Genomic DNA, 25460 nt, shown 5'->3' with positions numbered 1-25460 from the left:
GTTTCTTTAACCTCTGACCCCCTGAGCCTTACAACCAAACAGAAGTTACAAATTGTTTAAGTCCAGATGGCCTCAGGCTGGGCTCCCACTAAAGTTGTGGCTGATCCCAGGAACTTGAAGTCCTTTCACAGAGAAACTAACGTCCAGAGAATATCAAGAAACTGAAGCTTCCCAGGCCCAACCCCTCAGCTTCCTGACATCAGAGTCTACCTTCCACCGTGGAGATAAACAGCCAAGGACACTCATCTGAGAAATCCTTTGTCTCCTCCGTTGGAAGCAGCCCCAGACACAGGCTGATGGGAAAATGCTGACCAAGAAGTCCATGGTCCCCCTCCTCTACCTGAAACCCCAGATAAAAGCCTCTACCCATTTCTTAATGGGGAGCAAGCAACTTTTGGGGCACTAGCCCTTGCTTTGCTCCCTCTGCCAGGCAAAATAACACCTTCCTTTTTCACCCAAGACTCTGTTTTTGTTATTTGCATTGGCATTGGGATCAGAGACTGAACTTTTGGTAACAAAACTAAAAAGAGAAAAGTTGACATTCTGGTATGTTGAGAGTTTAGTGAAAATATTATCTTCATATATTTACAATGGCATTGTAAAGTGCTGAAACTATTTTGGAAGGAAAGTTTAAAAAATCATAGCACAGTTAATTTTAATTTCTGAGACTACCTTAAGAAAACAATGAAAATATAGTAAGACGTACATATATGTACAAAGATACTAATGCTATTCTGAATTCATGATATCCATTACTGAAAAACTGGAACTAAACACTGAACAGGAGAATAAAAAATCTGAAGAATCAATTGAGGAAGAACACTTTTAATGAGGCATATCTTTTGGATTTCCTGAGTTTTGTATATATGCACTTATTACTGATTCAGAAAATTTCCAAAGATAATAGATTCTGGAAAAAATCTTCTGAAGAGTATCTGGAATAGAATATTAAAATGGATATATTGGTGAAAACGTCAAGATGATAGATGTCAGATAACAAAGAAAAGCATCCAATAAAATGTAAATTTAAAAAATAGGCGGCCAAGAATTGATTAGATGACTCCTAAATTTTCCTCCTCTGCAAGAGTATAAACTGGTTGAGAGTTGGAGAATACAAAAAGACTTTTGAGGCTCTCTTGGAGTATTTGACATGCATTCTCTGCAACTGAAGGCTACATAGACTGATGTCTGACCTCTTCTTAAGAAGTCCAAAGGGTAAGAAATGAAGTATGCGTATTCTCCGGTGTTCTCTGAGAACAGAACAAGAATGGCATCTTGCATTTTGTACATTCATACTCCTTGATGTGCTTTCTGATGTATAGTAAGGCTTAAGCTACACCTGAAAGCTTTTTCACATTCATTACATTTATCAAGTTTTTCTCCAGTGTGTACTCTATGACATACGATAAAGTCAGAATTAGTCCTGAAAGCTTTTCCACATTCCTTCCATATTAGGGCTTCTCACCAGTGTGAACTCTCCAGTGAAGGATAAGCTGTGATACACTGACAAGACTTTTCCCACATTTCTTACACATATAAGGTTTCTCTCCAGTATGTGTTCTCACATGGACCATAAGGCGATAACCTCTTCTGAAGACTTTTCCACATTCATCACATCTATGAGATTTCTCCCCAGTATGAATTTTCTGATGTTCTATAACATCTATCATCCCACTGTCATTACATTTAAATGGGTCCTCCCCAGTATGTATTCTTTGATGGGCATGAAGGCCTGAATTGCTTGTGAAAACTTTACCACATTCACTGCATTTATAAGGCTTCTCACCAGTATGAGTTTGCTTATGCAGAATAAGCTGTGACATGTTAGTGAAAGCTTTCCTACGTTCATTACATTTATGTGGTTTTTCTCCAGTATGGGTCCTGTGACATACCATAAGGTATGAGTTACTCCTGAAAGATTTCCCACAATTGGTAATTTACATGGTTTCAATCCAGTGTGAATTTTCTGATGTTGTGAGATTTACCATTTGAATGAATGCTTTCTCACATTCAGTACATCTGTATGCTTTCTCTCCATTATGAATTCTCTGATGAACAGTTAGGTATGATTTTAGCCTGAATGATTTCTCACCTTCACTACACTGGTAATATTTTTCTTCCATATGAATTCACTGATGTATAATAAGAGATGAGGAATGCAAGAAGCTCTTCCCACATTCATTGCATTTATATGGTTTGTCTCCAGGATGAATTCTCTGATGTACAGTAAGGCTTGCTTTATTTTTAATGGCTTCCCCACATTCATTACATCGATATGGTTTTTCTCCTGTATGAATTCTCTGATGTTCTACGAGGTTTACTGTATGACTAAATGATTTGCCACATTCACTACATTCATAGGGTTTCTCTCCAGTATGCACTCCAACATGCAGAGTAAGGTTGAGTTACTTCTGAAGGCTCCTCCACATTCACTATATCTACAGGGCTTCTCTCCAGTGTGAATTCTCTGATGTACTGTAAAATCTGGGCTACATCTGCATGCCTTCCCACATTCAGTGCATTTATATGGTTTTTCTTCAGAATGGGTCCTCATATGTACAGTAAGGTATATGTTATTACTAAAAGCTTTCCCACAATTGCTACATTTGTAGGGCTTCTCTCCAGTGTGAATTCCTTGATGTTTTGTAAGTTCTGATGTCTGACTCACCGCTTTGCCACCTTCATGACATATACCAGGTTTCTCTCCAGTATGAATTCTCAGATGTTGAGTAAAGTGTGCATATTGGCTGAAGGCTTTTCCACAAACAGTGCACTCATAAGGTTTCTCTTCAGTATGAATTTGCTGATGTACAATTAAAGTTGAGGAGACAATGACGGCTTTCCCACATTCACAAGTTTTATATGGTTTTTCCCCACTATGAATTTTTTTTATGTTGATTAAGATATGCAGGTTGACTGAAAACTTTCCCATATTCATCACATTCATATGGTTCCTCTTTATTATGAATTCTCTGATGTTGAATAAGTGACAAACTAAAACTAAAAGCTCTTCCCCATATATTACACTTATAAGATTTCCCTTTACCATTAATCTTCTTATCTACTTTAAGTCATGAGGCCTACCTCACATCCTTGTTGCTGTTAGCAGTCTTGCAAATTTTCTTGCCCAAGTAGGTTCCTGATTGAATAATCAGCTCTGAGTTTTCTTTCCAACTTTGTCCATCTAGATTACTTTTGTGATGACTGTCTTCTGTAAGACTTCTCTGTTCTTTAAAGAGAGTAGACTTCAACCAGAAGTCACTTTCTTCAGTGAGAGTTTCCCCTTGGGTAATTATTCTTTTATTCAAATTATCACAAAAATTTTGTCTCAATAACCTGTAATATCTTGTCCTGGATTCTCCTAAACTAGGATCCTGAGGATCATTTTTTATTAGTCTTTCCATTATGGTCCCTTGCATGTTCCTTCTTCAGAAATATCTGCTGTTGGAACAGGATGCTTGGTTTCAGGTTTGGTCTTCCAGTCTGAAAGAGATGGAAAAAAAAAAAAGATTATTTCCAATGTAAGGGGGAAAGATAACTGCTGTAGTATAAACCTGATGGTTAAATGAAAAAGATCAACTTTCTACTGCAGAATTATTAATAAAATGATTTCTGACCATTTGTTTAAAGCACACAAACATCACAATAATTTTGTTGTTGTTGTTGAGGAAAATTGGCCCTGAGCTAACATTCATTGCCAATCTTCCTCTTTTTGCTTGAGGAAGACTGTCTGTGAGCTAACATCTGTGCCAATCTTCCTCTATTTTGTATGTGGGACGCCACCACAGCATGGCTTACTGAGCAGTGTGTAGGTCTGTGCCTGGGATCCAAACCCATGAATCCCAGGCTGCCAAAGTGGAGTGCGTGAACTTAACCACTATACCACTGAACCGGCCCCCACAATAAATTTTTATTTTATTAGCTTTTGTTTCCACATCCATCTACACTATGGAATATTGTATATCCATAAAGTATTTTTAAAAGTCTCAAGTATTATACTAGATATTTTAGGGGGATTTTTATAAGATAAAAGCAAGATATGAAGGTGTGTAATATATGATTCCATTTCTGTAAAACAATGAACCAACTTCCTCATATGTGAATATTTACATATGTGTATATGACTACAGAGAAAAATAAGTGAGAATATATATGTTTGTTAACACAGGTTGCCTGAGGTGAGGAGAGGGGGAATAATAAAGGGAGAGCCTATCACAAGAGGAAAAGAAAACTAAAGACTCTACTAGAGACAAATAGTAAATGATTGGTGAGTTTATTTAAAATTAAGTGTATTTATGTAAATAAGGGTTTAAAAGATTAAATTCATTTTTAGCTAATGAAACTTATTTTACCAATATTGCCATTTTAAAACATATTTTGACAGTATATTTATTTTACATTTTAGCAGCTTTTACTTTATGCATAAAATCCTCTGTTTTATTCACATTTTATACAACTTATATACTCAGAATTACAGCTATAGTGCAAAACATTTATAACTGTAATGTAGATTTAGGATCCAAAGGAAAGAAAATGATTGATTTAATTAGCTAACTTAGAAAAGAAAAATTTTAATGCATGAAAGTTTATAAAATTACCTAGAGTCCATAAAAGTTATCAGCATATGAACTAATGACTAGAAACATTTTTTATGAACAATTTGCTTTAAGACAATTCCCTCAGAGTTGGAAGAGAAAAAATTCATGATTATAGTGCCAGATAAGCAGAGCAGATGTGGACGCATAAAAATAAATTAGAAATTTAAAAAAGCAAAAATTCTTCAAAATGCAAAAGAAATACCTTTTTAAAGATGAATAAAAGGCTGTAGAAGTTCTCCATAATGCATACAAATGACAACTCTTAAAAATAATGATTGAAAATATTCATTTACAACAAATTTATTTGACCATTTATCCAAGGGCTGTTCATCCAAGGACTGTAGTCAGATTTATTTACTTTTCGTTTTCCTTACCAAAGCTGATATTTTGAGAACAGAAACTATGTGTTATGCAGTTTATTATCCACACTGACTACTTAGTAGAGTGATGGATAACAAATCAATGAAAGAAAGAATGAATGATTTGAACCCCTCCTCCCAACACACTTCCGCATGCAGAAATGCACAGGGAATGAGGCACGTCCTCAAAGGAGAGTGGTGTCAAAGGGTAATCAATAGAGTTTTCACAGGGGAGTGGAATAAAAAGGGATTTGTAGTGAAAAATATTATTTAAGGGGCCAGCCCTGTGGTCAAGTGGTTAAGTTTGTGCCCTCTGCTTCGGCGGCCCAGGGTTTCGCTAGTTCGGATGCTGGGCGTGAACCTAGCACTGCTCATCAGGCCATGCTGAGGCAGCGTCCCACATAGCACAACTAGAAGGACCTGCAACTAGAATATATAACTATGTACTGGGGGGCTTTGGGGATAAGAAGAAGGAAAAAAAAGAAAAGATTGGCAACAGATGTTAGCTCAGGTGCCAATCTTTAAAAAAAAATTTTTTTTAAATAGTCATTTAATACATTCTGAGATTAGAAAATGAGCAAATGCAAATCTTCTGTGGCAGTCCCAGTTCTCTTATATTTCCCACTGATGAAAATCAGCCAAATGCAAGCCCACAATTTAAAAATTACCAAACAAGAAAACAAGCCCCTGTGAGTGAAAATAAGCAGAAACATGAAACAGCAGAAAATGTATCCCCCAAAACTTCAGATATAGAGCTTATCTGATACCGAACTTAAAATAACTATGTTGAAAATGTTTAAAGGCATCAAAGGTTAAATGAAAAATATTAGCAAGAAACAACAAAACATGAAAACCCACCGGGAAAGTTTAAAAAAGAATCATATAGATCTTTTAGAAATAAAATAAGAAAGGTTAAATATCACAGACGAGTCATATACACAATTACACATTAAGTACCACATGAGGAAACTGTATGTTTGTTTTAAAATTTGTTTAGATTTGCTGTCTTTTAGATTTCTAATGGAATTATCTGGTATCTTCTTCAGCAACTTAGGGGTAATATATTTTATTATTTTTTAATCAAGAAAGGCCAGGGTCTAAATACAGTTTTCCATTATGAAGAAGATAGAGAATTCAAAATAACAGATTAAAAAAATGGCTCAGCTGAAGCAGGAAAGGTGTAGTTTAGAGACCGTAAAAGTCTGCCCATTTAGATGACTTCCTCTAGCAATGTTTGGACGTCCAAGATGAAATAAAATACAGGAAAAAGTCACTCAGGTTTTGTGAGTCATATAGAGAAAGAACAGAGGAATAAAGACATATAAGGGGCTGGGACAATTTTGAAGAAAGAGCTAGTCATGTGGTAACACAGACCAGACAGGATGGCTGGGAAGGCACGGGGAGACAGAACAGGCTGGGGAGTCATAGGAGGGCCAGCGACTATGGCCAGAGCAAAGAGCAGATTAACCAGCATAGCAACAGTAAGGAGGTAGTAAGAACGGTGGAGTAATACGTTTGATATCATGCAGAATGAGCTGTTTTTAGTAATTACCTGATCCAAAATGTGTTCAAGTGAAGGGCAGTACAGATTAGTTGATACTAACTGATGGCTCTTTGACTAAGAATGTCAAAGAACTAAAATCACTAAGAAAATCCTAAGTGCGTCATGGAGATTTTTCTGCATTAATGACGGGGGAACAGGATTACAACCAGATGAGGAGAAATTCACGACTATGAGAGAACAATGGGCTAAAGAGGCAAGAAGTAGGCTGAGGCTGAGCTGCCTTCTTTTCTCAAAGAGGGAAGGGAAAGTCAGTGAAGATGGCTTTAGGAGAAACTTGTCACCTTGAAGAGCTACACACGAGTGAAAAAGAAAATGATGGAGGGGTAGGGAAAAAAAAAGATGGAAAAAACAACCATCCTCCTCATTCCCAAACAGGAGAGGACATTAGAAGGATTCACTCATTCAGCAAATATTAACTGAATGCCTACAATGTGACAGACAGTATCTAAGCGGTAGGAATAGAGTAATGAACAAAACGAACAAAGATCCTGCCCTCATGAGCTTACAGCCCAGGGGACAGAGTCCAAAAATAAATGCGCGAGAAGGAATACATCTAGTATGGCAGAAGGTGATAAGGGCTGTGCAGAAAAATAAAGGAGGCTAAGAAAATATGGAGTGGTCGGGAGGGGCAAGGCATTGCTGTTTTAAATAGAATGGTCAAGGAAGGCCTGACAAGGTGACGTTTAAGCAGAGATCTGTAGGAAGTGAGGGAGGCAACAATGCACATATCTGTGTCCCAGGCAGAGAGAGCAAATGGAAAGGCCTGGAGATAGGTGTCTACTCAGCATTTAATATAAGAAGAGCCAGAGTTAGAAAAGATTTGAAGAAAAATTAGTGTTCTGAGAAGGCAGCCTGAGGGAAGGCTTGTGCAAAGGTAGGAGATGAAGATAGCGAAGATGAAGAGAGCAGAGGGATAAGAAGTAAGCTAAAAGCATATGCCAACGACTTGTGACAGGAAAGAAATGGTTAAAAGAAAAGGAGATAGGGATATTAACCAGCCAAAACTTTCCAAATGAGTATTTGGGGAGGCAGAGCTGCTAGAACACCTTTCACTCCACAATTAGACATAGTTAGGTCTAGATGCTACAAATGCCCCATTTCTAGTGGGAGATGGAGGAACTGACCAGTGGCCTAGGTTGCAGAAATTTCAAGGCAAGTATGAGAAAATATGGAGATTGATACACTTGAAATAAGCAATAGACACATGAGGAACTGAAGAAAATTAAAATGGATTAGAGTAGAAGGACCTTGAAAATTAGGCAAAGGAAAATTCTCGGGCAATGAAACAGTGTGGCATGATGTGTGCAAGACTGGAGTAAGGCAAATCAGAACTAGTGAGACCCCTTAAAAAGCTGTTGCAATAAAGCAGGCATGAAAGAAATAAGGCCTGGAGTGATGGAAGTGGAAATACGAGCAAGGAAGAATCCAAGAAACATTTTTAAAGAAAATACAAAGAGGTTGATTAACAAAGTGAATTCAAGTGAGGAATGAAATAAGATTAAAAAGGGCACCATGGATTCTAGTGTTTTTTGTTGTTTTTTTGAGGAAGAGTAGCTCTGAGCTAACATCTGCTGCTAATCCTCCTCTTTTTGCTGAGGAAGACTGGCCCTGAGCTAACATCCTTGCCCATCTTCCTCTACTTTATACGTGGGACACCTACCACAGCATGGCTTGCCAAGTGGTGCCATGTCTGCCCCCGGGATTCCACCAGTGAACCCCAGGCTGCTGAAGCTGAACGTGCGAACTTAACTGCTGCGCCACCGGGCCGGCCCCGGATTCTAGTTTTGAAGAGTAAAACAACAGTGGTACCACTGATAAAAGGGGAAATTAAGATTGGAGCCAAGTGTTGCTTGCTTGCTTTCTTTGTTTTTTTTTCTTTCACCCAAAGTGGAAGACAGAACAAATTAAAGGAAGAGGTTATACTTAATACGATCATATTTAAATATTTTGAGTTTGAAGAAGTGAGAAATGAAACTGGGGGTACTCAATAGAGAGTATAATTTGGACAAAGTCTAGACCTGGACTTTGGTGGCACTGATAAAGAAAGTGTAATTAAAACTTCCTGGATAGATAGATGGGTGTCTCTAGAAAGGCAGTGTGATGTGAACTCTAGGTCCGAATTGCTTGGGGTGAAATTCCATCTCTGCCTCTAATTAGGCAAGTTAATTTTTCTGTGCCACCATTTTCTTATCTATAAAATGAAATACAATCAGAGAGTTGTTATGCGAATTCAAATGTAAAATGGTATTTGTATTTACTAATATTATTATTACTATTAGGCAGAGAAGAGTGAGAGGCCAGGCCAGTGGGCTTAGGAAAGGGGTAACAAAGGGCTGGGCGGAGAAAAAAATACAAAGAAAAAACACTTAGAAGAAGGAAATGAGTAGGAATAGTAAAGTGTTTCAAGAAGGCATAAATAATCTAAATGTTCACAACTGGAGAATGATTAAATCATAGTACATAAAAACAATGGAGGGGCTGCCCGATGGCGCAGCAGTTAAGTGCACACGTTCTGTTTCGGCGGCCCGGGGTTCGTCGGTTTGGATCCCGGGTGCGGACATGGCACCACTTGGCAAGCCATGCTGTGGTAGGCGTCCCACATAGAAAGCAGAGGAAGATGGGCATGGATGTTAGCTCAGGGCCAGTCTTCCTCAGCAAAAAGAGGAGGATTGGCAGCAGTTAGCTCAGGGCTAATCTTCCCCCGCCCCCCAAAAAAGGAATTTTTAGAATTTTTAAAAATGACTAGAAAAATGTTTACACAGGAAATTATATGTATTATATAAAGTGAGAAAAGCAGATTTGACTGAAAAGTCTGCTCCCATACTTTGAAATGAAAAGTATGCTCCCATACTTTATACTATTTTTTTATTAAATACAAACATATCTATATCTATAAAGTATGTATCATTAGTGATATCTGTTATTCATGCATAGAAAAAAGTATGGAAATATACACATCATACTACTGAAGCAGTTATTGTTGAGCTGAGGAATTATAAGTGATTTAAAAACTTATTATTTGCATTTGTGTAATCAGATAAAAGTAGCTGGAAAGAGAAGAGCAGTAAAACAGTGACACAGGATGTAAAAAGTTGAAGAAAAGGTCAAAGGCTTTTGGTTGAAAAGTGATGACCTTTAAGACAGATCAGTTTTAGCATAGTTGCAAGGAAAAATTAAATACAGAGCAAGAAAATGAATAGGAGTTCAAAAACCAGAAATGTGGGTCTGGCCCCGTAGTCAAGTGGTTAAGTTTGCTCACTCTGCTTCGGCAGCCCAGAGTGTCACCAGTTCAGATCCTGGGCATGGACCTAGCACTGCTCATCAAGCCACGCTGAGGCCGTGCCCCACATAGCACAACTAGAAGGACCTGCAACTAGAATATACAACTACGTACTGGGGGGCTTTGGCGAGAAGAAGAAGAAAAAAAAGACTGGCAACAGATGTTAGCTCGGGGCCAATCATCAAGAAAAAAACAAACAAACCAGAAATGTGAATACAAATGACAAGCTTAAGAAGTCTGACACTAAAAGATATTTTTTTAAAAAGTTAGAAAAGTAAGATCAATTAGAAAAAAGTTTTTTAAAAAAGTCACAAAATTTCTTTGCATGTCTGAATGCAGAAGGGACAGTACTCCTGGAATAGGATCAGACTGAGGATTCTGACGAGAGTCGAGCCCCAGGGAAGGCAGCACAGGATGAGATACAGTCAAGTAAAGCATGTCAAATATAAAAAGATCTCTTTCCTGTGAAATAGCTTTGACAAAAATGAACTAAAACAAAATTTCAAAAGATTTTTTTTTTTGAGGAACATTAGCCCTGAGGTAACATCTGTTGCCAATCCTCCTCTTTTTGCTGAGGAAGATTGGCCCTGAGCTAACATCTGTGCCCATCTTCCTATACTTTATACATGGGATACCTGCCACAGCATGGCTTGGTAAGTGGTGGTAGGTCCGTGCCCGGGATCTGGGCCTGTGAACCCAGGGCCGCTGAAGCAAAGCACACAAACTTAACTGTTATACCACCGGGCTGGCCCCTTCAAAAAATAATTTTTAAAGACCAATTGAGGGTGTTGCTTTCAATGAATCTTAACATCCTGGTTCTCATTTACTTACCAGTTTCCTTAAATCCATCTCACCACCATCCCAGGTTCTTTTCCTTCCTCCAGTTGGGAGATCATGTCTGGTTTGGAAACTGCAAGTCCTGTTCAGGAAAAAGGAAACGTGACTTCACCACGTTGGTGACAAAAACCCATTCCAGAATTCATTGAGATCATCAATCTTTTGGAAGGCGAGGCCAATAAAGGGAGTTCCATATGATTACAAAAGTACTTGGGGAAGGCTTACATCTATGCTCCCAAGAATAGTGACATATACTGCATCACAGAATAAATCTGGGTTGAACCACGCGCCCCCGCCCAGCCCCCACCAAGAAAAGGGCAGAATAGAAGGATCTTAAAAGAGATTTTAGAAGAGACAGTTCTAAGTCTGGGAGACGAGACTATCCTCAGGTGTAGGTTTCAAGATAGCCCAATGAAAATACAAATTTTTCACTCTACAAAGAGCAGAGTTTTTACCTGGAAATGGGGATAAAGTTAGTCCACAGAGGGTCCACAAGAAATCATAAATCCCTGAACCATAAAGATCCATTTGGTTCAATAGAAAGATGGAGAGTCACAGAAGAGAAATTTCTTGCCCAGAGAGGCCAGTTTCTGTAGGTATCTAGCATTACATCCTTGTGAAGATTCCTTTGTGCAGGGTCCATTAACTTCCATTCTTCCCAAGTGAAGTCTACTGCCACATCCTTGAACGTCACTGATTCCTAAACATTAAATACATTGGGATATGGGGCTGGCCCCGTGGCCGAGTGGTTAAGTCCGCGCACTCCGCTGCCGGCGGTCCAGTGTTTCGTCGGTTCGAATCCTGGGCGCGGACATGGCACTGCTCGTCAGACCACGCTGAGGCAGCGTCCCACATGCCACAACTAGAGGAACCCACAACGAAGAATATACAACTATGTACCGGGGGGCTTTGGGGAGAAAAAGGAAAAAATAAAATCTTTAAAAAAAAAAAAGTTAAAAAAAAAATACATTGGGATAACACCAAATTATCTATTACATAGCCCACTGGGAAGAAAACTATAGTACTGAAAGGGAGATTCATGTAACAGAAAATCCTTACTTCGGATGGGAGCTTACAGGTCATTCAGTCCAACTTCTAAGAGGATATTTCAACATCCTCAGCAAGCATTCATCTAATCTCTGCCTGAACTGCTCCAGGAATTAAAACTCATTATTTCCCGAGGCAGCGTATTCCATTTTCAGAAGCCTTTCACAGTTAGCATAAATTTTTACAATATGAAGAAAAATCTGCCTTCAAGTAACATTTGACTATTGGTTTATTATTTGAAACCAAAAAGCATAAGTTTCTTCCCTCACTGGAGAGTTCTTAAAGGGTTTTAGAACTTATTAAACATATAATGTACACAAGAATGTCTATAAAAATCACTATAAATTGAACAATAGTGTACTCCTACCCATCTTAAGAAATAAAACATTACCAATATCTTTGTAGTCTCCTGTGTGTCTTCCTGGATCTCATCCTTGCAGGAGTAATAAGCTATCCTAAATATTGTTAAACATTTCCTCGCTTTTCTTTATAGTTTAACCAAACATATATGTGTTTCTAAGTGATACACTGTTTAGTTTTGCTTCTATTTGAATATTATATAAATAAATTGTGTTGTATATATTCTTGCTTGCTTTGGTAAATAATATGTTATTTAGATTCATCCATGTTGATGCATGGAACTGTAGTTATTAATTTTCACTCCTAAGTTGTATTATATTTTATGAATATATCACAATATATTTATTCATTCTATTATTGATGACATTTGACTTGTTTCCAGGTTTCTGATATTATAAACAGTGCTGCTATGAAGATTTTTGTTTCCTCTTCAGTGAAATTCCCATGAGCTTTGCTCTTTTTTTTTCTTATTGGATTCCTTGTCTTTTGCTTACTGATTCGTTGAAGTGGTGCTGGAACCAGGTTGCGGGTGGAGCTGTAAGGATTTTGAGGAGAATGTCAGTGAAAGCCTGAGGTCACCTTAAAGAGACCATTAGTAGAAGCATGATGGTCTTTGAGGAGGCTGCCCATGAGGCTTAAAGGAAAGTGAGAAAGTGGTTTGGGAACTGGTGGAAAAGGGATTCTTGTTACGCAGTGGCAGAAGGTTTAGCGACACCACTACTTGCAGTGATGTGGCAAGTAGAATTTGTACTTAATGAACTTGATGATCTAGTTAAAGAGATTTCCAGGAAGAATGTTGAAATGCCTCCCAGTTTTTTTCTTGCTGCTTATACTAAAATGCAATAAGAAAGAGGTAAACTAAAGGAAGGAATGCTAGACATGAAGGAGCCAAGAACTGAAGATTTTGAAAACTCCCAGCCTCTCCATGCAGCAAACGATGTCACAATTAAGGAATGGATTAAGATCAAATCCAGGACATTATCACAAAGACATAGCCTAAAGATAAAGCTTAAGGTGTGACTGTATGATCATTTGTTAAAATCTCAGGAAGATCTAAAGGTAGTACCTCTGAGAATCCTTCAGTCAAACAATAAGACTTCTAATAAGTTTTAAGGCTATTGTCCCTTAGCAGTTTCAGTAGAAGCCCATAGTAGAAAAGGGCTTATCTTTAAGAGATTTGCGTGTGTGGATATTGTCTAATGGAGTGAATCCAATGCAACTTAGAGGAGAACCACAGAGTTTTTACGATAATTATATTTGTAGAAACGTCACCAGATTGGACTGAAAAAGAAAGAGACAACTACCTGCATGGTCTACACCTGTGAAGTGCTTTTATTTCCCTGCCCCCATGCTTTATCTCTGCGTATGCTGCCCTTCAGGAGGGTCTTGGATTTTTACAGGGCCTTTTTGGCCCTAGGCCTCGTGTCCTGTTTCCTGTTCTCTGTTAAAACTCAGGTTGCAGGCCATGAGGTCCTGGTGTGTAAACAACTTAGAGCAAATGCCAGTTTCAGTGCTTTCTTATTCTATCAGGTTCATCTTTATTTTGAGATTTTCTTGCTTTTGTATATACTTCATCTAGCATTTTTAGTTAAGCTGTATTCGGAGGAGATTTTGTAAATATCCTGTTTGTCATGTTACCTCCCAAGAGAGTTCTTAATTTGAAGATCACCAAAAAATAGCTCCCAAATTTTCTTTGTGTCACAAAATGTAGCTCATGCATACTGCCAGAATTCTTGGATTTCTAATCTCCAGGATAAATTGGATGTATTTTCATTACAAATGGTATACTGATGCTAGGTGTTTATTTCCTCTATCTCCTGTGTCTCCACCAAAATGACAGTAAAAACAAACAAGGGAATCAATCCACAAGGACTGAAAAAAAGAAGAAAGAAGACAAAAACAGAAAAGCCTCTAATCTGGGGAAAACTGAGTAATAACTGAGACATGAAAAAAAGTCAGCAAATAACTTCAGGTGAATAAAATGTTGGACAAGAAAGGAAACACACAATCACAGTAGAGTATCTATTACACAAATATAAGAAAATTCCAATTAATGATTTTTTTTCCCAAATGGTAACAAAACCATGTTGAGAAGAGAGGAGAAGGAAGGTAGAGTGAAGCAATATAAGAGAGCTAAAACTGATATATCAAGAAAAGAATGGCATCAGCATATTAATTAGAAATACGGACATACATTAAAAAAAATAGTTAAAAGAGTTGAAAGCACAGAAAAATGCTGGGTTTTGGTTTATAAGCCTTTTAGTACTATTTGATTTTTCAATTATGTGTATATGTTATGAAATGAAAATAAAAATTAATTGCAAAAACACACAGTTCATTCCTTAGTTCCACATATATTTATTGAGCTCTACTATGTCCCAACACTGTGCTAAGCACGGGCATACAACAACATAATCCATCATTAAGGAACTTACAGTTTACAATGAAGCAGGCAGAAGACAACCCTGACCAAGGGAAACTGGCAAGGAATGGCCCAGGGGTAAAACCTGATGGCAAGAAGCAAGAGCACAGAGAGAGCATTTCAAGTTTAGTGTCACTGATGGTGTCTGAGGTTGAGAGATTGAGTAAAATAAGAAATGAAAGGCCTCCACTGGCTTTAACAACAGAGAGATGGTTGTTGACTTTGGTGGGTAGTTTTGGTGGAACGGTAGGACTGGAAAACTGCAGATGACAGAGGGATGAACTAGAATAAGGAAGGGTAGTCATCTTTTCTAAGAAGGGTAGCTGAGAAGGAAAGGAGAATGATAAAATAGTAGCTGACAGTATTGTCACGATGGAGCTTTTGTTTTAAGATGGAAGAGATCTGAGTATGCTTAAACTCTAATGAGAACAGTAGTGAAGGGCAAGAGTAGAAGCAAGAAAACCAGTCAAGAGGCTATTTCATGATTCCAGACAGGAAGTGATGTCAGCTTGGACTAGGATGATCACATTGGGGATGGAGAAAAGTAGCTGAATTATATTTTAGAGGTAAATCAATCAAAATTTGAAATAGATTGATGTGTCGGATACTGAATAAGAATGTGTCAAGAATTCATTCAATAAATATGGAGTGCCTATTAACTTTAGGCCCTTTAATAGGGGCTGAGTATAGTGAAGAAACAAACTAAACAGGAAAATTGTCCTATTCTCATGGAGTAAACATCTACTTCCAAAATGGATCCAAGGTAGTGTGTCACAAGCAGATGATATCAAAAGAGCTAATTTGTCTTCTGGATCTCACACTGAGCTATAACTGTATAAAGTAAGTTATCCTGCCCCTATATAACTCTCCTTAAGGCACAAAACAAGCACAGCACAGACGGAAGGTGAGTGACTTTAAACTCACTTTAAAGTATCTCCCAATATCTTTTGAAAACATGATTGTTGGTGAAACACTCATAAAAGATCTAGTCATTCCAGGATCTCAATTCAATTTTTTAGGATTTCCTTTTTTTCCTCACTAACATACAGTGATTATTCCTTCCAGTCATCTGTTCCATCAAGGTCAAGAGAAACAACATATCCAACAAATATGATTTATTCATAAAGCATAAAGAGTACTGAACTGAGCACCAAGTTTTCGGAGAGAATTTGAGGACCTGATCTTTTGCTCCGGAGTAAAACTCTTATCAAAGACTTTCGGCCATCCCATAATGGGATTAACTCATGCACATGTGCAAACTAATGCTATTGTAGAAAAGTACATAAAGCATAAATGTAAAATGTAACGAATAATTATTTAGTCATTACTTATGTAATCACCAACCAAGTAAAAAATCTGAAACTTAGTAGCTTAAAACAACATAAGTTTATTATCGTCCAGTTTTAGAGGTCAGAAGTCCTAAAATCAAGGTGTCACTAAAGCTGCATTACTTCTTCCAAAAGTCTTATATAATCAAAAACAAATTTAAAAAAAAAGGTAATCCCTAAAATACCGAAAACAACATGAGAGAAATGAACCTAACTGGATACCACTCAGAAAAGAACGACTCCATCCGTCCTCACTACAAAGTATTTTGATTATAAATCCTCAGAGGGATAAACTCTAAGGACAGAGAGAACTGAAAAATAATCTTAACCTTATTCAATAATCTTATTAAATTAATATATATTTTGAAACTATTATAAGTATATTTTAGGACAAAGTAAGTAAGTACATTAATGTTGTCAGGGAATGAAAATTTCAGCATAAGAAAAAAGACATAAGTATAAAACTGAAGACATTAAGTTAAAACTATAATTTAAAATTTGAATTAGAACTATCAGTGTGAACTCAGTGATCTGGTTTTCTTCTTCTTAAAAATACATTTCATATCTCTGTCTGAAGAGGCCTAGATGCAATGGCAACCCGGTGGCAATGAATACTCTTAGCACCCAGGAAAGCAGTAGGATATATATAAAAATTTGTGATATATACTAGCAATAACCATTTATAAAATGAACTTTTAGAAAGGTCCAATTTCTATAGGTACAAAAACTATAAAACACATAGCAATAAACAACGACATTTATACGAAATAGGCTATAACACTTTTTTAAAGGACATTCAAAACCTGAACAATGGAAATCCATACCATGCTCCTAGATGGGCAGACACAATGTATATCAATTGTCTCTAAATGGATCTATAAATCCAATCCAATTCCGATTATAATGGCATACTTTGTAGAACCTGATAAGTTGATTGTAAAATTCTTCTGGTGAAGTCAATGTGTTAGAGCAGTCAAGAAATTCCTGAAAAAGAAAATACAGGCGACATACTGTACCAGATATCTCAAAGTGCTTTAAATCTCTATTAATTAAAATAGTGTGATCCTGGTGCACAAATGTACAGATAAATCAGTCAAGCACAATAAAGAGTACAGAAATAGTACCAGTTATTTTGATCAATTTGTTTTATAATAAAGGCAGCACTTCAAATAACCGGGGAAAACATGAATCATTTGAAACATGTTACAGAGGCATTTGGCTACTCATTGGAAAAACAGATCTTTACCTCATGATCCCTAAAAATATATTCCAGGCAAATGTACAAATGAATCCATAAAAATACTAAATGAAAACAGAGGAATTGCTTCATAAATTTGAGCAGGAAAGTCCTTTGTAAAAATGACCCAATCACAACAAAAAGAATAAAATATCTAGGAACGAACTGAACCAAGGAGATGAAAGACCTATACAATGAAAACTATAAGACATTATTGAAAGAAATTGATGATGACATAAAGAAATGGAAAGCTATTCCATGCACATGGATTGGAAGAATAAATATAGTTAAAATGTCCACACTACCTAAAGCAATCTACAGATTCAATGCAATCCCAATCAGAATCCCAACAACATTCTTCATGGAAATAAAACAAAGAATCCTACAATTCATATGGGGCAACAAAAGACCCTGAATAGCTAAAGCAATCCTGAGAAAAAGGAACAAACCTGAAGGCATCACAATCCCTGACTTCAAAATACACTACAAAGCTATAGTAATCAAAACAGCATGGTACTGGAACAAAAACAGACACACAGATCAATGGAATGGAACGGAAAGCCCAGAAATAAAACTGCACATCTACGGACAGCTAATCTTCGACAAAGGAGCTAAGAACATACAATGGGGAAAGGAAAGTCTCTTCAATAAATAGTGCTGGGAAAACTGGAAAGCCACACGCAAAAGAATGAAAGTAGACCATTATCTTTTGCCATACACAAAAATTAACTCAAAATGGGCTAAAGACCTGAATGTAAGACCTGAAACCATAAAACTCCTTGAAGAAAATATAGGCAGTACACTCTTTGACATGAGTCAGAAGGATCTTTTCGAATACTTTGTCTACTTGGTCAAGGGAAACAAAAGAAAAAATAAACAAGTGGGACTTTATCAGACTACAGAGCTTCTGCAAGGCAAAGGAAACCAGGAACAAAATGAAACAACAACCCACCAACTGGGAGAAACTATTTGCAAATCATATATCCGACAAGGGGTTAATCTCCAAAATACATAACAAACTCACACAACTGAACAAGAAAAAAACAAACAACCCAATCAATAAATGGGCAGAGGATATGGACAGACATTTTTCCAAAGAAGATACACAGATGGCCAATAGGCACACGAGAAGATGTCTGACATCACTAATCATCAGGGAAATGCAAATCAAAACTACACTAAGATATCACCTTACACCTGTCAGAATGGCTGTAATTACCAAGACAAAAAATAACAAATGTTGGAGAGGATGTGAAGAAAAGGGAACCCTCATACAGTGCTGGTGGGAATGCAAACTGGTGCAGCCACTATGGAAAACTGTATGGAGATTTCTCAAAAAATTAAAAATAGCAATGCCATATGACCCAGCTATTCCACTACCGGGTATTTATCCAAAGAACTTGAAATCAACAATTCAAAGTAACATATGCACCCCTGTGTTTGTTGCAGCACTATTCACAGTAGCCAAGACATGGAAACAATCCAAGTGCCCGTCGACTGATTATTGGATAAAGAAGATGTGGTGTATATACACACAATGGAATACTACTCAGCTATAAAAAAAGACAAAACTGTCCCATTCGCAAAACATGGATGGACCTTGAGGGCATCATGTTAAGTGAAACAAGCCAGATAGAGAAAAACAAACACCATATGATTTCACTCATACATGGAAGATAAACTAACACATGGACAAAGAGAACAGTTTAGTGGTTGGTTGCCAGAGGGGAAGAGGGTTGGGGGTGGGCACAAGAGGTGACAGGGTGCACTTATAAGGTGATTGAGAAATAATAATGTACAACTGAAATTTCACAATGTTGTAGACTACTATGATTTCAATTTTAAAAATGACCCAAAATCCAGAAAATTACTTTTCCACTGGGAGATACAGATACACATATGGAAATAGATATCTCCCCAAAGATATACACACATTTATCTTTTCCTTACTGTCCCAGAGACCTCTTTATGCATAAAAACTAATAAATATAAAAAGATGCTCATTAAGGTGGTAGAAATGGGTACTCTCATTCCCATTCACTAATGGTGAGAATGTAATTGTACTATCTTTTGAAGGGCATTTTTGAAGATTTTTGATTTTTTTAAATTTTTCCTTTTTCTCCTCAAAGACCCCTGGTACATAGTTGTACATTCTTAGTTGTGGGCCTAGTTGTGGCAATGTGGGACGCCGCCTCAGCATGGCCTGATGAGCGGTGCCATGTCCGCGCCCAGGAGCCAAACCAGTGAAACCCTGGCCGCCGAAGCTGAGTGCACGAACTTAACCGCTCGGCCACGGGGCCGGCCCCTGAAGGGCATTTTTGAAGAATCTATCAAAATCTTTAACATGAAAATCTTATGATCTGTACCACATTAACACAAATTTGTAAAATATTTTTGCAAGAATTCTTGCTGTAGCAGCGTGTGTAAAAGCAAGTATGTCATCCATTAAAAGAGGAATGGATGAGTAAATTATGGTACAATCATATGATGCAGTACATAACTGTTTAAAAGAACAAGGGTGCACCTATTCATATTCACACACACAAGCAGGATAAAAATACCAAAGGTCGTATTGCCAAACTTGCTGACAATGGTTTCTTCAGTCCCGCCCTGACTGAAGGAATGAGAGCAGACTTCATTCTTTACTTTATAAATGTCTACATTATTTAATGAAAACCAAAACCGCTGTTTAGAAACAGAAAAAGGCACAACCAACCTCAGAAAAAATTGATAAATGCAGAGCAGCCATAACGTCTTCCTTTGGGACCTCGTCTTCGAAGGGCAGAGTCCTGAGAAGACATTTACCTGAAGGTGATAACAAACACGAAATCAGGTCTACCTTGAAAATCCCAGACACTCTGCACTGGAAATCCTGACGTATCAATTCGGATGAGTGTGACATCAGCAGGTCCCCCCACCTCACAAGAGCTGCCACATTTCCTCACAGACCACCGAGAGGGGCATCCTGGTCCTTGCTGCCAGGAGTCTCGACACTTTCACTGTTTTACTAGAGGCCAGCGACATCCACAAAACAGAGATATGCTCTGGAAATCAGAACACAGGCACAAGAAAGAGAGGAAATAAGTGCTGAGTGCCAGCCTTGTTTGAGGGAACTATATTAAGATTTACAACTATCATCACATTTAATTTTTACTTCAACCTCATACAGAAGATATAATTTTGCACTCTTTCAGGATAAGGAAACTGAGGCTGACAGGGATTATGTCCCCAATCTCTGGGATTAGTAATGCAGCTGATGAATTGTGGTGACAGGATATGAAACGAGACCTAATACCCATGCTTTCACCACTACACCGTTCACCTCTGTCTACAACTCACCACACGAAGATGATCACATATTTACCACATTCCCCCCCTGTCATTTAATGGAGAAATAAGTTCCCTCCCTTTTGAGAAACATATGAAGAATCAATTTATTAAATATTGGGGCCGGCTCCGTGGCCAGTGGTTAAGTTCGCGGGCTCCGCTGCAGCGGCCCAGGGTTCGGATCCTGGGCGCGGACATGGCACCGCTCGTCAGGCCACGCTGAGGCGGCGTCGCACGTCCCACAACTAGAAGGACCTGCAACTAGGATATACAACTATGTACGGGGTGTTTGGGGAAAGAAAGCAGAAAAAAAGGTTTATTAAATATTTAGAAAATTTTAGCTTCACATGTAGGAAACCTGCTCCATCTTATTCTGTTCTCTTGAATATATAACACAATATAACATAATATTTATCTGTAACTTGAATTAAATGTTTGAACTGGCTTGTAAAACCATGTGTAATCCTTTCAAGTTCTAGTGTTTGTAATTTACTAAGGTTTTCTTTGTGCTAAATATGTAATAAATTTTGTGTATGTTTCATGAATGCTCAAAAAGAAGGTGTATTCTCTGCATGTATCAAAAAATTCAAGATACCTATTTATATTTACATTTTTGGCCTTATTAAATATAGTATTTAAGCTCTCTACATCCTTATTTTTTAAACCAAATTTATGTCATAGACTAATAGAAGAGACTATCTCCCACAGGAGCTATGGCTATTTTCTTTGTATGTCAGATAACTTCTGCTTTATATATTTTGAAGCTATTCAGTGCATCTAAGAGTATAGTATCTTAATTATTGATTACATATTCTATTAGTAGGGGTCTTTTAATATAGTATATTGTTTTAAATTCTGTAATATCTGATATTACCACTGCCACTCCTAATTTTTTTTTCCTGTTTGGCTGATAGTGAATATCTGTAGCTATCATTTTATGTTTTAGGGGAAGTAAGGAAAGGACCTATCTTTAACAATTTAATTCATAACAGGAAATAAAAATAACAAATAAATGTCTGAAAAGATGTTCAATATCATTAATAGTCAAATACATGCAAATCAAAACAAGATATCATCAACTGGAAAAATTATAAAGTTTGGTAACATCAGATTTGGCAAGGCAGTAGGTAGCTACACATTCTGTAAACCGGTTAGAGTCACTTTCAGGGAAATTTGGCAATATTTATTAAAACCAAACATGAACTTGCAGTTCTACCTCCAGAGAAATCTTACCTCTGGAGACATGCTATCTGTAGAGAAACATTATCCTATGTTCACTGCAGCTTTGTTTGTACTAGAGGGAAAATGGAAACAGCCTAAATATCAATAGGAGAATGACTAAATAAAAGTGTGATATAGTCACACAGTGAAATACCACAGTGTACCTGAAAGAAATAAACTAAAATTATATGTCTCAACATGGATAGATCACAAAAGTACCCTGAAAACAAAAACAAGCTGCAAATTAGACACAGTATAATACAGTTTTGTAAAAATATCCTTATGTACCATTACATGTTTTTCAGAGTCAGTGAGTATATGGACAAGTATTTTTAAAACTTTTTATTATAGAAAATTTTAAGTATACATTTAAGAGTTGAATGAATAATCTAATAAACCTCCATGTACCCAGCATTCAGCTTCAACAATAACATTTTGCCAATTTTGTTTTATCTACGCCTTCCCCATTATTTTTGTAAGACATTATGTCATTTCACTTAATACCTGAGAATGAATCTTTTAACTATAAGGATTTAAAATTTTTAAAATATAATCACTATGCCATTCTCTACATCTAACAAAACCAATAATTCTTAATACCATTCTCTTAATCATCTTAGTAACACCGTAATATCTCTTCCTGATTGTCTCAAAGCTATCTTTTTACAGTTGGTTACTCAAATCCAAACAAGGTTCACACACTGAGTTTGTTTTTTTAGTCTCTCAAACCTCATTTATTCTGTCATCATCCCTTCTTCCTTTTTTCTCCCTTGACATTGACTTCTTGGAGAGAAAATGTCATCTGTACTGTAGAATGTCCCACTTTGGGATCTGGGTAATATTGTTTTTTCCTATTGTTTAATTTGTTCCTTTGTCCTCTAACATTTCTTGTAAACTGGTAACTGGGTCTAGAGGCTTGATTAGATTCAGGTTCAATTTTTTAGACGAGAATACTTCATAGGTGCTGCTATGTGCTTCCTATTGCAGATCACAAAGCTCATTTCTGCTTACATACTCCAGTGACAACAGTGGTTACCACGGAGGAAGGATGAGGAATTGATATTAGGGGCAGTGATCAAAGGAGTCTTTAGCTTTATCCGTAATGCTTGGGAGTTTTGTTTTTATTTAATTGAAAACTGATTTATACATTATTTGTATCTTGTATAAAATTTAATAATTAATGAAAGAAAACGGCAAAAAATAGACAACGGGAAAAGCAATGTCCAATAAACATAAAAAGACAGTACCAGCAATCATCAGTGAAATGAAAATGAACTCTGAATTTCATTAATAATTAATAAAAAGTCTGACAATACCAAATGTGGCAGGAATGTGGTAAAAACAAGCATTCTCATACACTGCTGGTGAGTATAACTGTTAAAGACAAAAAACCCATAAATTGGTATAAACACTGTGGGGATAATTTGACAGTATTATATATAATACAAACTTAAAATCGTATGCTGTTTGACTCGGTTATTCCGTGTCTTGATTCTGCCAATGCCTGGAAGTGATTTGGGCTAAGTTTCGGGGCTTTGGCTAACTTTATTTTAAATAAGGCAAACCATTCAATTTGTTTCTTTTTTCTCTTCGAACACAGGAAGACTCCATTGCCATCCCGTAAACGCCGAGCTACTTTCTGACACGTGTCAAATACTTTCCCAGGATTATTTCAGGGGAGTTGCAACTTTACAAATTTTGGTTTCTTCAAGCAAGATGACCAAGATTCGCTGAAGTATAAGCAGCTTGGGGATCTTATCAGGCAGAAACTTCGCTTGTGATTCCTAAACCTGAAATGCTTTGTAAAATACAAGAGATCATGCCCTTGCTGTGGTCTTCACGGCCACAGTCCGGTCTAGCAATTCCCAACCGCTGCAGTCCTACTATTATGTCAGGGGACAGAGTAGAGATTTAAAATGAGTATCTGAATGGCCTCTGCATAAAAAGAGCGTACAAAACAGTGACTTGATTAAGGCTACAGAGAGGAGCACGCCGGCCTGGTAGGCAGCTCAGGTCTGCAGACGAGAAACCCACTGCGCAAGGCACCCACCGCCCCCAGCACTTCTCAGAAGCCGGGGCGAGAGTCTCCCCTCGGCCTCCTCCTCTTCTTCGGGTCTGGAGGCGACCTGCGGGGGTCCGTACAGTCAGGGGCGGGCTCTCCGGGGAGCGGCTGCAGCCCGCTGGCTCGGCGCGGGACACACGCAGCAGCCGGGCTCGCGGATCCCCGGAGCATGGTCTGCCACACCGCCGGACCAGCGCCTCAGCCCCGCTCTCGTTTCAAGGGCGGGTCTGCCGAGGGCGGGAGGCCCCGCCCCGAGCCACGCCGGTGGCCGCGGCCACGAGTACCGGGCGGCCCGCCCCGTTTCCCCGAGGGCGTCCGCAGAGGGAGCGCCTCCGGCCGCGGGAACGCCCAGTGCGCGTGCGCAGCCCGAGCGCCCCACTCCCGCCTGGGCGGCCAGCTTCGCTTTACTTTTCGTTTAGGGCGCTGACTGGTTTTATGAGCTCCGCAGACGTCTGTTGTGTTGGATGCTCCGTGGGCGTGGCGAACGCAGAGGAAACTGGCACAGACTTAGTGAAGAGCGACTAGGAAAGCCTGAAAATATGGGCAGGTGACTTAGAAGCACAGGTAGAGGGGGTGGTCTGCGGGGAGGACAGGTGGGCCTCCAGGAATTTACCTAAAGCCCTCCGTTCCGGGGGCCGTGTTGGGACAGGGGGGCCATGCCTTTGCTCGTGTTTCCTTCAGATCCTAGAATGAAAGTCCAACCCTGCGTTCATGCTGTGTCTCTGCAGCAGGACTTCCTTCCTTGGCTGTTCGGCCCAATATTATCCCGTGTGCTCCCCCAATTCTGTTCTCAATGCCCAGACAGTATTTTCCGTCTTGTTGGTCAAGTTGAGAACCTTTGAGTACTTTAAAGCTGGCTCCCCTTAAGCATGAGAATGTTCCCTCTCATCTAATCCCACGCCAGCCCGAGGTCCACAGGTTCTCCCACCTTGGTGATAGTTCGTGTCTGACTCTTCGTTTAGGTCCCCATCTCATGTCTTAAAGGAGATTTCTTTGGTGCTCTCTTTTGCTCTGTCTGTTCCTTGCACGATGACCCACTCCCGTGTCATCAACAGCCTTATGCTGATGACTCCCAAACTGCTATTTGAACTCAAACTAAACTCGTGAGCTCTAGATACATAATGATTAACGTGTATAGAACTTATTATGAGCCAGGCACAGTTCTAAGCACTTTACATACATTAATTCATGGAATTCTCACAACCTATGAAGTATGTATGCATTATTCTTCCATTTTTCAGATTAGGTGGTACAGAGAGGTTACTTACCTGCTCAAGACCTCTCCAAACTCCTCAAAGCGAACCTGTTCCAAAGTGAACTCAGTGTCCGCTAGACATGTTTCTCCATTTTATTTATTCCAGTCAATGATAATGTTAAATGGGGGCAGAGGAAACTTGTTTTTACATGGATGTACCTACTAGATGATTGTGAACAATATGCCGCCTGCTGAGATGATAACCTTAAAACATTATTGCTTGTAGGTAGGGTTCTGGAGTCACAGAAAAGTTTTTCATATTTATTACCTTTGGAAAGATTTTCTTCTCTATCTTCCTTATAAATAAAGTATTTTCTTACATTATATATAGAAAGACTTATATGTCATCTATAAGGGTTCTGTATTAGGATTCTCCAGAGAAACAGAACCAACAGGAGGTAAAACAGTTCCAGTAGGAATACACACGCACACAGACATTGATTTTAAGGAATTGGCTTACACAATTATGGAGGCTGAGCGCTCCCAAGATCTGCAGTCGGCGAGCTAGAGACCCAGCCTGAGTCTGAAGGCCTGAGAACTAGGAGAGCCCAAGGGCAATTTTT

General features: G+C 38.4%; 1 pseudogene; it reads right to left on the bottom strand.

The window, feature by feature from the left end:
- Window positions 1–809: 809 nt before the first annotated feature.
- Window positions 810–23813, bottom strand: LOC102149127 (zinc finger protein 624-like; annotated as a pseudogene).
- Window positions 23814–25460: the final 1647 nt, after the last annotated feature.

The sequence above is a fragment of the Equus caballus genome, chromosome 11 (genome assembly GCF_041296265.1).
Source record: "Equus caballus isolate H_3958 breed thoroughbred chromosome 11, TB-T2T, whole genome shotgun sequence".
NCBI lineage: Eukaryota > Metazoa > Chordata > Mammalia > Perissodactyla > Equidae > Equus > Equus caballus.
This window is presented reverse-complemented; position numbering and strand designations above follow the sequence as displayed.